Genomic DNA, 14,063 nt, shown 5'->3' on the forward strand with positions numbered 1-14,063 from the left:
GCTTAAGCATGGTGCCTAAAATAACCATCTGTCACACTTTAAACTGCAGCTTTCAAGTGTTTCACTTATTATTACCAGTGGGATTTGTTAAGTCTATTTAGGGTCACACCCTTAAAAACCAGGCCCCTATTAAGATCGACCAGCGTTTTACCAAATCTTCCTCCATGATGTCACTCAGCCTTCTCCAATTGACTCTATTGTATCACTGACATCCCACCATTTGTTTTGCTTTACAAATTACACAAAGAGACATCTCCTCCCCTGGCTGTATCTGATTAATCCATTATTTGGTTAAGTCTCTTCAGTCTCCCCGCCGTGTTTTCCTCAGCTAACGCTGGACCAGGCTGGTGCTGCTTCTGCTGCTGCTGGGAGACTATTGGGATTAATGCTGCCGACTGACACTAATCTCATTGTGGTAAAGGCTTTGGAGAGACTGTGTACACCCACTTTACTCTCACTGCTAAACACTCGTATTTGTGGCACCAATCTGCTGGGACAGTTATGCCCAAGGAGGGATTTGGGTGTCGGTTTTCTAAATCACTGCTTAACCAATGGGTGGTTTGATTTTAATTTTAAATGACTGAATATGAACTCTTAAAAATCTGCAATGTGGTGAATAAAAATGATATTGTTTCCTTTTGTAGATTAACCACAAAATTCAAGAGTCTAAGATGTTTGATTTCATTTAAATGGGGATGACATAGACAACAGTACTGATTCTCAGAGAGTGCTGGTACTCCTTTGTCTTATCTGAACGAATAATGGAGCTTCTGTTGAATGATATTCCATGCTTTTATCAACTTCAGGAGATGCTGTCACTAAATTTAGCCCTTATATATAGCCTGTGTCTCCATGGCTACAACCGCTGAAGTGTGGTGCAGGCAGCAAATTTATACGATCCATATCCTCTGAGATCATGTCAGTAATCACAGCATGTTTGTCTGACTTTTTAAATCATTTCCACCTGGGTCCCATAATAAGATCCCACCTAAATGTCGTTAACTTGCCCACCCACTGCTTCCAATTTAAAGGGAGGTTTTCAGGATGATCTCAGTCTACTACGACTACTTTTAAGGAAAAACTCATTTTATGAAATTCTAAATAGATCTACATCAAAATTTAATGTCTTAATTAAAAGTAAAACTTGGATTGTGCCTTGAGCAACTTCTTCAAACCATATTTAAATCAACACACTATGATCAGCTGGGCAATCACAGCTTGAATCACTGAGTTTTCTAGTTTAAAGAACAATGTGAGAGGCTTATGTAAATTTTCTGATGTTGACCTAGACCCCTCCCCCAGATCACATTGTTCTCACAAAAGGTGACTTTCTATGCCGATGACGACACCTTTGCTACACAGCCCTGTTGGTTCATGTTGAAAGTGTACTCGTGAAAAGGCCGGGTCAGTGCTGGTGCATCGCTGTTTGTAGTAAACAGCAAAAAAGTCAAATAAAGGAAAAGAAAGTTCCAAAACAGAGCATACAGGGGATTATTACAAAAGCAGATGGACCAAATTTAAGGGGAATCATGCTCCTGAGAAGCCAAAATAGCAGAAGGAAAAAGACAAACGGGAGACTCATTCATGGTTTTGTAGCTTAACAGGTCGAACTGACTTCTCTATTTGTTTATAAAATAGGTCTGAACAGCTGTCTCCTTCCAAACCAGTGCTGACTGATATCTTCAGGCAGTTACCTCCATACTGCTTCCACCTCTCACACTGTTTTACCACCAGCTGTATGAACTCCTATCTCCTACCTTTTAAATCCTCTTTAAAATATATTCATTGAGAGGATCTCTAATGCTTCTTACATCATACCTGTGTTTTTGTCATTAGGCTTCATGTTCATCAGTTGTTTGTGGACACCTTATCTCAGGAACACTTAAAAGGATTTCCTCAAACATTGCACAAATGTCCACTCTGAGTCAAGGATAAACTGGACACATTTTGGAGGTGAAAGGTCAAGGTGAAGAACACTTCAACCCTTCTCCTTCACCCAAAAATGTTCTTTCACTGTCATAATTGTATTGGGCAGACGCTTTGAAGACTCGTCATTGTTCTGATTCCAATACTAGTGATGGAAATGCGTCCGATACTGATCAAAATGCAGGTATGGGACACATCATGCTATATGTTAGCCATGCTATATGTTAGCATTATAAACCCAATATCAATTCTTTGCTGCTTGAAAACACTGCACACACAAACATTCATTCAGTCAGGAACACTTGTCATACATTTAACCATTTTATTGTAAAGTGGATATACAGTTTTACTTGGTGGAGAAGGCTCTGATAAAACAATGCTTCCTGAGTTAGTCAAGCAGCTTTGACTTTCCGGGGACTGGTGGCTAGAAACCCCCATATTGATAGATACATTTATGCCATTGTGTATTGAATACAATACAATACAATAAAAAGAGATCAAAAGCAATTAATCCGCAGTACCATGAATCTGAATATGAGGATGCAACAAGCTTTATGCTATAAAGGAAGAGGCTGGGGTGGAGGATGTTAAGCTTTTCCAGCAGTAGTAGAGTGGTTCATCAGCATTAATGCAAGTAGTAATTAGTGAGAAGTACATCATGTTTAAATACACAGCTGTGTTGAGAGAAAGAGGTATGATTGGTTGTAGGAGCTGGGAGGCAGTAATTAGGATCAGCTGGCTGTCAGCTGATCAAGGCTGGGCATGTAACTACCATGTCCAGCATGACCAAATGCTAGGCTTCGCAGTGAAGAATTCATTGCAGTGTGTAACAGAGGGAGGAAAATATCTGCAATTTGGCTGTATTTGATACTTGAAAGACTAATCAGTCAAACAGAAACATGTACAGTATGCAAGGCTGTAATTTTGTTGCCAACTTCAACATGAGCAACCTGATTTCATTCAGGACAGACTAGTGACTGATTCAAAGATGAAAGGTTTTTTTTGTACATATATGTGATATTGAATTATTGTCAGAAACTCTTCGGCACCTTAGTCCCACTCCAAGGACACTGCATGATTGAAGGGTGTCTGAAGATAACGACAAGTTGTCAAATTAATTTTTTGGATGATCAGCCCCTTGTCAAACATGGAAAAAGTGGGATTTAGCTGCTTAATTGAGCATTTGGAGCCATGATATAGTATGCCAGGTAGCAACTTTATATCTGAAACTCCCCTGCCCAAACTCTTTGACACAGTTAATGAACACATTTCCTTAAATATGTGGAGGCATTTTGCTTTACAACTGAAATTTGGACCTCCAACGTGTGCCCCATGTCTTTACTGTTTAATGGCACACTGGGTGAGCACAGCAATATTAGCTCCCCAAAGTGTGGTGCCTCAGGCTAACGAAATTAGGGGGTCACATACCAGGACGTCAATTTCCTAAGTAATAGAGATTTTGCTGTCAAAGTGGATCATCCCAAAGTCCAAATTGGATTTTGTTTAAGTGTTAAAGTTTAAGTGTCACAGAGAGGCTGTACGTCACCGTTATATTTGTTGAGTCATGTTCTGTTCACTGTAGGGCTAAAATAATGTGCCAGTTTACCATAGCACAGTTGGTCCAGAAAGTTTAAACCGGTATCGGATCAGTACTCGGTATCAGCTGAGACCCAATACTCTGGTATCAGAATCGGTATCCGCAAGGAAAAATTGGCATTGGAACATCACAAGTTCCTATGTTCTCTTTCTATTTTCAGAATCTTATTTGGTTGAAACACCTGTAAACAGGGTCACATTTAAACTGTAATACTGTTGTTTGCTAGCATTAGCATTAGCCTATTCAAAGCTAGTGTTACAAATAAGACATTGCTATGGCATATGTTTTACACTATGTTTTACATTTCAGTGTTTAATGCTTCATAAAATGATTTGCAGGCATCATTGTTCCAAACTTTCATGTACAAAATCATATGCAAAAGGTCTACTAATGGCAAAGGCTTGTGCATAAGTTTTAGGCATGTAGGGTGCTAAGGGTCACCATGGGCCGAATTTGTCATGACCCAGGCCTGGAGACAGGGGAGAAGTCAGCCAGAGTCAAGCTTGACACTTTGACACACGTGTGTCACTGGGTATCCAAGGACAAGATTGACAGCATCTCTTTTGTCTGGGCCTTTTCACCCCTGGTGATCTGCCTAGAAGCTGCTGGCTGTTGGCAATTGGAACAACCAAAGCACAACCAGGGGCTTGTGACAATTCTACTACCCGCCAGGGCCTAGGCCATGCTAACTAGCCACCTCCACCCCTGACTCCACCCTAAAGGTGTGGCATTGAGTGGTCTTTTTTTCCAACAGATTATTTTCCCCTGCCTCTGGTGATATGCAAGAACATACAGAGCAGGACCGAGGTTTTGATAACCCTCCTCCCGCCCAGTGGTGCCCTCAAGCAGTTTCCTTGCCATATCTACCCCTTAGTTCAGCCTCAATGTTTGACCTAAACATACCTAAAAGTTCTGCATAGTTCTGTATATAAATAATCTGATTAATAACACTCATGCTTAAAAAAGGTATCCATGGGATTATTTCCTACGCAGTATAAATTGGTTTAGTTATTTAATGCCAGTGCTTTAAATTTCTTACCTGTTCAAACCCAACATAAAAGGTCTCATGTTTCTGACTTTTTCACTTTCTTTTCATTAAAAAGACCGGCAGATTTTAACAACCTGACCTCTACAGGTCATTTCCTTTACCTGTAACTAAAGTAAATGAGAAATCCAGACAGAGTCTGATCTGATGACTTCATTTCTCTGACTTTTCTTTTTTATGTAGGTCACCTGTGACTTCCTAAAAGAGCTCTTTCAGGTGTGACTCAGAGGGAACCAGCATACAGCCGAGACGTGAACCTGTGACTCTGCAGAGCAGGTCATAAATCTGCCTCCCTCCTCCGGTCTTTCTGCCCACGTCACTGTCAATCTGCTGCAACATATTGGCCTCCCTTCACTTGAATCAAGATTTATATCACTTTTATGATCTAGCCCAGCTGGACATCAAACATGAGCTGAATTAAAGAGAGCAAATATGGCCGAGGCCTGCTGATCAATATAACAGGTGGCCCGTCAGACAGGATCAGATAAATACTACCGACCACACAGACATGTAGTATACACAGACTTCTCATGTCTTCTCAACTTGTCATATTCACATAACATAAAGTTTAAACCTACACACCTGCTGTGCTTCTGTTACTTTACCAAGTCATATCTGCAGCAAAGCTACGTAAAACCTGTGAGCTTTGAATGAATCCATGTATTACCTGAGAACAGAATTTGTTCTTTCTTCTAAGCCTTAAAAGCTTAAGCTTAACAAATTATTCACACACAATCAATTATTTCTGAGGAATGAGACTATGAATAATTACCAGTCCTAGACAGAGCTGTCTATGAAAACTTACTTTAGGGTGATGTCATTGTTAGGCTTTTGCTGTGTCTCAGGAATCAGTACCTCTTATTAGTATTAAAACTTTTCAGGTTCTATGGAGGAATAATTGATGATATCTTACAGGTAACTCAGTGTCACTTCATTGTCAGACACCATATTGCCAAATTGCAAACTTATTCCTAAATATTTTTTTAAAAATGTAAACATAATCTTACTTGAAATGACATGGATGCTGCTTAAACTTCATTTATCTAATATATGAGCATTTTAGCAAACTCAATTTGTTTATCTTTACCATTTTAGACTGGAGATATTCCCATTAACTCAGGCTGTTAAACCTCTGCTAAAATAAGGCCCAATCCTAATGCCACCCGGCCCTTCCTGTTTTGCATGGTGTCATGCAAGGTATGGTGTCCTTTTACCACTGGGGATTTAGGAGGCGTGTTCATCTAGCCCTCCAGTGACCCTCTCAAAAGAGCATTTTAGGATGCAGGCTCCAAAGGGAGTTGTCAGGAATAATTACCAGACTGCTTTGACAACTGGGACAGCCTATAAGGGAGCGTACTGTTGCAGGAAAAGCCTTTGTCTTTGATAATAATAATCATATAATGGGTGATGCAGTGGTCAGCACCGTCGCCTCACAGCAAGAAGGTTCCTGGTTTGAGTCCCAGTTAGACAGGGTCTTTCTATGCAGTTTGCAACGCTTTTCTTAAGCATACAGGATTCTTTCTGGTTACTCCACTTTCCTCCCACAGTCCTAAGACATGCTTGTTAGGGAAAGATTGCTAACTAGCTAGCTAGCTAGCTGGCTGGCAGATGGACAGATGGATGGACAGCTGGCTGAATGGACAAACAGGTAGGTAGGTAGGTGGATAGGTAGGCAGGCACTTTATTGATGCAGAAGAAAATTTAAACTGAGAAGTTGACAGTCTCTGTGGCCACTCAAGTTTTAGACAGACTTATCTCTATTTATATTTTTCATGAAAAAAGAATGTTTAAAAAGATGAGGCATCAAGCCAAGGTTATACTTCAACAGAACCCTACGTGAAAAAGAAAACACCAACAGTGGATTAATGCAGCTCCGTTGATCCTTTAGGGAACATTACAGTAGCATAGAACAGATGTTTCCTAATCCTGACATCAAATATTGTGTTAACTTAATCAAAATATAACTGTCTTTACAAAAATTTGTAGACTTTCATCTTTCATCATTGAAGTAGCACACTGTTTGATCGGTTAATTCTATTTATTACTGGTAAAATAGAGTGCCAATACTGATAATTGGTCAAATGCCAAATATCAGGATCAGTAATCGACCAGGATAATCATCGGTCAACCCCTAATGTAAACATCATCAAAGTGAAGTTCTAGCTGGGCCTTCGCTGGTTTTAGAAATTTAAATAGGGTTCTGGTGTTGTGTAAGCGTCCAGAGTGGCAAAAATTGACAGTTCAAATCAACTCTCCATTTCTCTGCTGTAGACAGATGATGTAATTATGTGGTTTTGAGGAAACGGAGAACTGAAATGCCTTGTGCTGCAGCTCTACCCAGCTGTATACACTTATGTTGCCCACTAGAGCTCTGCATTGGTCACATGACTTAAAGCTATGAACTGGTGACTCTAAGTTGTCCATAGGTGTGAGTATTAATGTGCTTTGTTGTTTGTTTCTAGTCGTCAGCCCAGTGATTGACAGGCAACCAGTCCAGAGTGTACCCTGCTTCCAACTTGGTGATAGCTGGGACTGACGCCAGCCCCCACGCGGCACTGGACAGGGCAGGTCAGGAGGCACAGATAAGGGATCAGTGGAAATGCAAATGCATAAAATATGCTTTTAAATCACTGTAACAAAATTTACATCAAATTTTGCATTATGCAATGATTTGTGTACAGAGATGTCTTTAGCTGGTGCATAATTGGAAATAATATGACACATCAAAAAAATCCCAATTCAAACGTAACGATTTTTTACTTTTGGCCTTTTTGCCTTTATTCAGATAGGACAGCTGAGGACAGGAAAGACATAGACCAACTGAGCTAAACCACTGCTCAAGGTAATGAGTTTAACCCCAGTACAAAATTTAAGGTGCTTAAGCATAAGGGGTAGTGAAAAAAGGGCCATTGAGCCTGGGATGTAGAATTTCCTCTTCTGAGTTTTATTTGCAGAGGGGTTATTGAGTTCACAATGAAAGAAAGCACAGCATAGTGGGAAAAATCATGTTAGACTAAAATTTGAATCACATTTTTTCAGTTATCTATTTCCATAAACTGAACCTCTCTCCTTTCAATGACTTGTAAAATTAGGCAATAAAACGTGAGTCAAGCGTCATGGTTGCATTCTTTCTTCATATTTAATACAGCAGCATTCTCTGCATTCCTTTCACAACAATAGATATTCTCACATCCGCTCTCTCACACATCAACCTGTTTATGCCTTCTTGTCAGAAGATCGCAGTTTATTCATGAGAGCTGACCAGAATGGTGAGAACAGGAAACTGTGGCTTTCTCAAAAACATCACTCAAATCTACAAACAATCAGAAAAAAAGCAACTGTGGATCAGGCTTGAACGAAATAAATCGGACATTTGAACCCGCAAAGTTTTCTCTCTGTGAAGCCAAAGGAAGCAGACATGACAGGAGAAGCTTTCTCTGTCTTCAGTGACACCCACATCAAGCTTGTCCACACATGCACGCAAACATCAAAGCGTTTTAAAGAAAGCTTGATTATGTACTGAAGTCAGGTCAGCTGGACCCTGCTGTGGAGCTGAGAAGCATGGAGCTTTGATGCAGAATCTCAATATATGCAGGCTCCCAGCTTGTGGTTCAGTGAATGGGTCAAAACAGGCTCGGTATGAGCCGTCACACAGCAGTCGTTTTGTTGTTGTTCTGGTTGATGCATGGCATTTCATAGGACTGTAAAAATATTTTAAAAATATATTTTTTCAACGAGGCGTGTTATAAATAAAAATACAGAAAGCAGCTCTTGACAGAAGCTCAGTTCTCCCTCAGCTCCTTTATTGGAAATGTTTGTGGCTCTAAACATGTAAAAAATCTGACACTGGGCTTCTATTACTTGAATTTTCTCACCATAGAATTACAATAAATTCAAGATTGTTACATACCATTTTGTGCTTTAATTCAGACTGATCTGCCGATACAAAGGGATCCGATATCAGACAAGTTTAGAGATTCATAAGTGTGTATTAACTAACCCTTCTATAAAAGAATGCTATCATTCATTTTAGGAGTATGGATCAGTAAATGTATAAGGGAGATTTTAGTTTTTTTCTCTTTAGTTTGACGGTCAGTTAGTATCAAGAGAACATCCAAGAAAAAATTATTCAGAAGATTAAACTGAGGCTTTTTTTTTAATGGTCTATGCTTAAGATCTTTGAAGAGACACTTATATCAAACTTAAAGCTGCTTTTTCACTGTTTAGACAATTCTGATCTCCATGTCAGTGCGTTTTAAAGAGGAGACCTTTGTTTATAATTCAACCAAAAAACAACAGACATGAGAAAAAAATCAAAGATCGCTTACCTCTACCTTAGCTTTGCATTGTTGCTGCTAAACTAAGATAAGCTATCGCTGCAAATGAATAGCTTTTCTGGTTGTTTGGTGTGTGCAAAAGCATTAGAAAAATACAGTTTTAAACAAAAAAATGTGTTCTTGGCTAGCATTTCACTGTTGCTACTAAGCTAAGCTAAGCTAATGTTATGTCAGCTAGGATGGCAGCTCATCAGTGCTCTGTGGGAGCAGAGGCATCACAGAAAGATTTTTAACACAACAATGTTCAGTGTGGCTTTGAGAAATGAGGCTTAGGGTTTGTTCATGCAGGACACAGTAGTCATATGCCCAGCTGTGATCAGCTGACGACCAGCTGATCCCAATTATCACCTCCCAGCTCCCACAGCCAATCACAGCTCTTTCTCTCAACACAGCCTTTCATTTAAATATGATGTAATTCTCACTATTTCCTGCTTGCATTAATGCTGATGCACCATGCTGCCAGCAAAGCTTCACCTCCTCCACCCCAGCCTCTTCCTTTACAGCATTAATGCAACCTCATATTCCAATTCATGCTACTGTGAATTCATTTCTTTTGATATAAATAATTTTGTTGTATACAACATGCATTATCATAAATGCATCAGTCTATATGGTTTTTTTTTAGCTTTGCGCTTCCTAGAAATTCAAAGCATGCGGCTTGACCAACCCAGAGAGCACTTTTTAACTGACAAAATCTTTGCTTCAAGTAGTGTATAAAGCATTTCTCATATTGGCTAGCACTACACTGCTGTTGATTGCGAACATAATGTGTTGACTAATTAGAAGACTTTTCTTTGTTGTTGTAGGAGTTACCAAGTGGAAGTACAGCAGTTTTCTACCTAAGCTATTCTCATGACAAGGTAAAGAAGAATGATTTCAAGTGAGATGAGTTAATTTAATACTGAGTTTAGATATTATGGTACTACATTGCTGCATTGATGTACTAAATTCTGTGTTTAGGTAGTGTCCGAGATATTTCTCATACTGTTAAGGTATCAAAACAATACTAAAATCCATGTCTCTCTTCAACTTCACCATAAAATATATTAGTGAATGTTACGTTAGCAAGGCTCAAAGCTCCTAATGGTGTGCTTAATGCACTAATGGGAAATAGATATTTTGAACTCAATGCTGCTTTATCTAATGCAGTTTGAAAAGCTGGCACTGCACTGTTGTTGATTGTTAGCATAGCATGATTAATGATTAATGGAAGGGATGCTTGTGGTTACCTAAATGGGCTTATTTGGATGTCCAATTATCCTGTGCAAGATTTAATGAGCCGGTTCCTGGTTCACTTCCTGGTCAGGGCCTATCTGTGAGGAGTTTGCATGTTCTCTCTGGGTACTCCGGCTTTTAACCAAAGACCAAAAACATGCTTGTTAGGTTAATTGGTGACTTTAAATTAGCCTTAGGTGTGAGTGTGAGTGGCCTGGTTGTTTGTCATATGTAAGCCCTGCAAGTGACTGGTGACCAGTCCAGGGCAAACCCCACCACTCGCCCAGAGACAGCTGGTATAGTCTTTAGCCCCCCATGGACGGGATAAGTAGAAGATGAATTGACGGAAAATTTACAGCCAGTTACCCATCCTTTTTTTTAAATAAACAGGTCTTACATCCTGGTCAAATGCTCTTTTAAAACTGTAATGAAGCTACCTGCCACTAGAAGCCTTTGTAGCTTTAGTCAATGGCCACTGATCCTGTTGGAGCTTTCCCCAGCACTTCGCCAGATGTAAACATGAGAAGCTTAGCAGTTAGCATTTGTAAGAACATTGCCATATGACAGTTTTTTTTTTATTTAAAATTAAAATAAAGTTGTATGTAGGCTGTTGAGAGTTATACTCATGTATTAACTCAACCGAAGTGAAGAATAACCATGTTAAGTATGATATTAATCTGTAAAGAGGAGTGAAGGCTGACAGAACTAGCTGCTAACTTAAGCCATGCTTGACTCAGCATACCAGGCTAACATCATATACCCACTGGCACAATAACTGTGATGAATTTGACTCTTTTCTCAGCATTTACTCCACTTAAGACTAGTCGCTTGAATGCAATATTAATGCTTATTTAGTCGAATAGGGAAATCGATGCCTTGAAACATTCTTGATTAATAGAGATGCAGGATACTTGATTTTTGCTGATGTGCCTCTACTTTCAATTCTATTTTAGCCAATACAGATATTGATACCAATATATATAAATTAAGTCCATACCTAAAACTTCAGTTCTTAAAAAACACTTTAAAATTTAAGGGTTTACAAAGAAACAAACTTAAATCTTAGTACACACGTCATAGTTTGAGGGACAAGGATGGACAAAGAACCAGACTTCAGATGAGATAGGTCTGTTGGTGCTGCCTAAAACGCCACAAACTTACCTATACAAATGGCAAAATGAACAGCGAATGTAGGCCGGTATTTACAGTCGGTATATTGGAATCTCCAATGACTGAAAAAAAGAAAACGCTTTTTTACTGTTTAATCACAGCATTTACCTGTTGAACATACAGCATGCTGGCAAAGTAAGCAACTGACCTGGAAAGGCAAAAAACAAGGATTTTCAGTGAAACAGGCTGATTTAAATTGGATCATAGAAATTATGGAGACAGATTGCTTTATGAATGCATGAACCTTCATTTTAGATGTCTGAGGAATTTCTCCTAGAATCAGAACAATTCTAAAATGCAGGTCACATTTCTACTTTAACCTCAAACATGCTAAGATGGCATTATGATAGCAAGGCTTTGCAGCTCCTCTCAGTGTGCTGTACACACCACAGTGTTGTGGAAAAACAGAGGTTTGATATAACACTGCATATATAAGGAAATTTATATTTAATAGATATAGCATTAAAATCATTACTTCCTAGGCTAGTATTGCACTGCTGTTGTTTGCGATGTAATGTGATCGCTGACCAGAAAACAGTTCTCCTTTGCTGCTTTGAAACCATATTTTCCTGGTAGAATTACAACATAGGCAACTGCCTTGGAGAGGAAAATAATGACTAGTTTCTAAACCCTGACTCTACTGAACCAAATATTTCTAGGATGTACTTGCCTAAAAGTGTTTAGGTCCAACGTTACCTCCAACACTAAGGTTTCTCCACTACATTATCCTCAACCATGTACGTTAACTAACAAAACGATCAGTTAAGAATGAACAGGCTGTTATCATAAATCAACATGCGATATGTGTGTCTAGTGCAAGCAGCATAATAAAAGCCTGGGCCACCTGACAGCATTTTGATAAAGTATAGCTGCTGTGCAGGCTAGGTTCAACTGTGTGGAAAAGAAGACGCGCCTCAGATGTCATTTACTTTTTCTGCACAGTGGAGAGTGTTGTGTTATCAGCTGTGCTCACCTGTGAAACCGCTATAAACTGCAATTATCACCTTCTTTTATGGCACTTTCATGCTAGCTGGACTGAAGACAAACGCCTATAAAAGGAGATAAGAGAGGCAATATTCAACATTAGAAGCTATTACTGGCAGGCCAGACGGGGCAATAATGGGGGCAAACCTGGAATCACGGCTCCATTTACTATCCAAGGTGAGAACAAACAGGTTAAGTGCAGATGAATTATGATGCTGTTGCTATGAGGAGCATAAAACACTCTAAGATTGTGTCTTCAGGCTGTGATTTAGTCCAAATTTCAAAGAATCGTCCACATTGTAGAGTCAACAAGTAACAGAATAAGAGCGGCATTCAGACAGTGGTTGCATGGCATTCAGGATCACAAAGCCAATGCCATTGTGTCTCTGTGGACCCATCAGAGACACAACAGGTGTGTCAATATGACAAGCATTCAACCAATCCACTACGCCTGCCTCATATAAACACTGAATAAATATAGATGCTTTCCATTTTCACTCTCAGCAGTGCACAGCTACCGTATGAAGACAGCAGATGAAAGGCAAACATGCAGAGATCATGTGGAGTTCAAGGCAAGGACAACAGTGGAAGAGAATGATAACTATTTTCTCTTAAGAAACAAACATTTTCACATCTATGTGGACATTAACAGTTATCAATTTATACTTAAGATAGATATTTTGGTAAAAGTGTGGTTGTTTTCTTAAAAAGATAGGCTTTTTAGCTTTATTATAAGAGACCCAAATATAAATTTATAATAAGGCTTTTCAAACTGTCCAAATGTTAATAACATTACAGCATTGGAGCAACTTTTTTGGCAATTTTTGAACTATTACTGAATCAAAATAATTAATGCAAAGAAAAACATAAGTATTATTTAAGGTTTTTGTTACTAATAATGTCCTGAGTTATTATCAGCTTTAATAGAAAGCTGTAACCTCTTCATGTGGCAATTATATCCTGTTGCAGTGGGGGGTTTGTGATATTTCCAGCTTCAACACGGGAAATAACATCCTTCTGAATGTTATTACTGTATTTCTTCCACACAAACGGCACAACTGATGCCAAACAGCATGAAGATGAACAGGTTGGAGAAAATTGGCTCGTCCCCTCCGTGAACAGACGATACAAAACGGTGCGCGGGGCTGCCAGTCTCCCACCAGATGGTAAATGAGAGAGACACGAGCGATCGAATATCAAATACAACCAATGAGATGATCAAAAACAATCCTTGTATACAGAGAAAAACGACTTTCACAATATTATAATCCCTAACCACAGGGCTACATGTGCACTACTCTATGCTATCTGTTTTGCTTTTATTTTGTAATTTATATAGGGACTATTTTTTCATGGGTGGCTCCGCCTTGTATTCATTAAATTAAGTGGGACCTGTTTACTTAATGTGTTAAGCGGTGCAAATGTCATCTTTCGTCTTAAAGAGAGTATAAAGTTGCGTTTTAGCCGTTGAAAATTGATCCAGGAACGCTTGTTTGTCTCGCGCATCATAACTGTCATATTCAGGCCATCAAATTAAATCTTTTATCTCAATCCTCTTCGCGCGCGCGGGCCCCGTGTCATTCCTATTAGCCGTTAAGGGCTACAGGGAATGATAAACCAATTTTACGGGATGCAGGTGATTGTGTGTGTGAAGTGTGTGTGTGAGAGAGAGAGAGAGAGGGAGAGAGAGAAAGCTCATTTGCATACAGCTGAATAGTTATGTCTCCCGTCCCGCACATTACACCCGCATGAGGGCGAGAGAGGGGCACGCGCCGCAACAATAGGAGGC

This window comes from Cheilinus undulatus, linkage group 14 (assembly GCF_018320785.1).
Source record: "Cheilinus undulatus linkage group 14, ASM1832078v1, whole genome shotgun sequence".
NCBI classification, from domain to species: domain Eukaryota; kingdom Metazoa; phylum Chordata; class Actinopteri; order Labriformes; family Labridae; genus Cheilinus; species Cheilinus undulatus.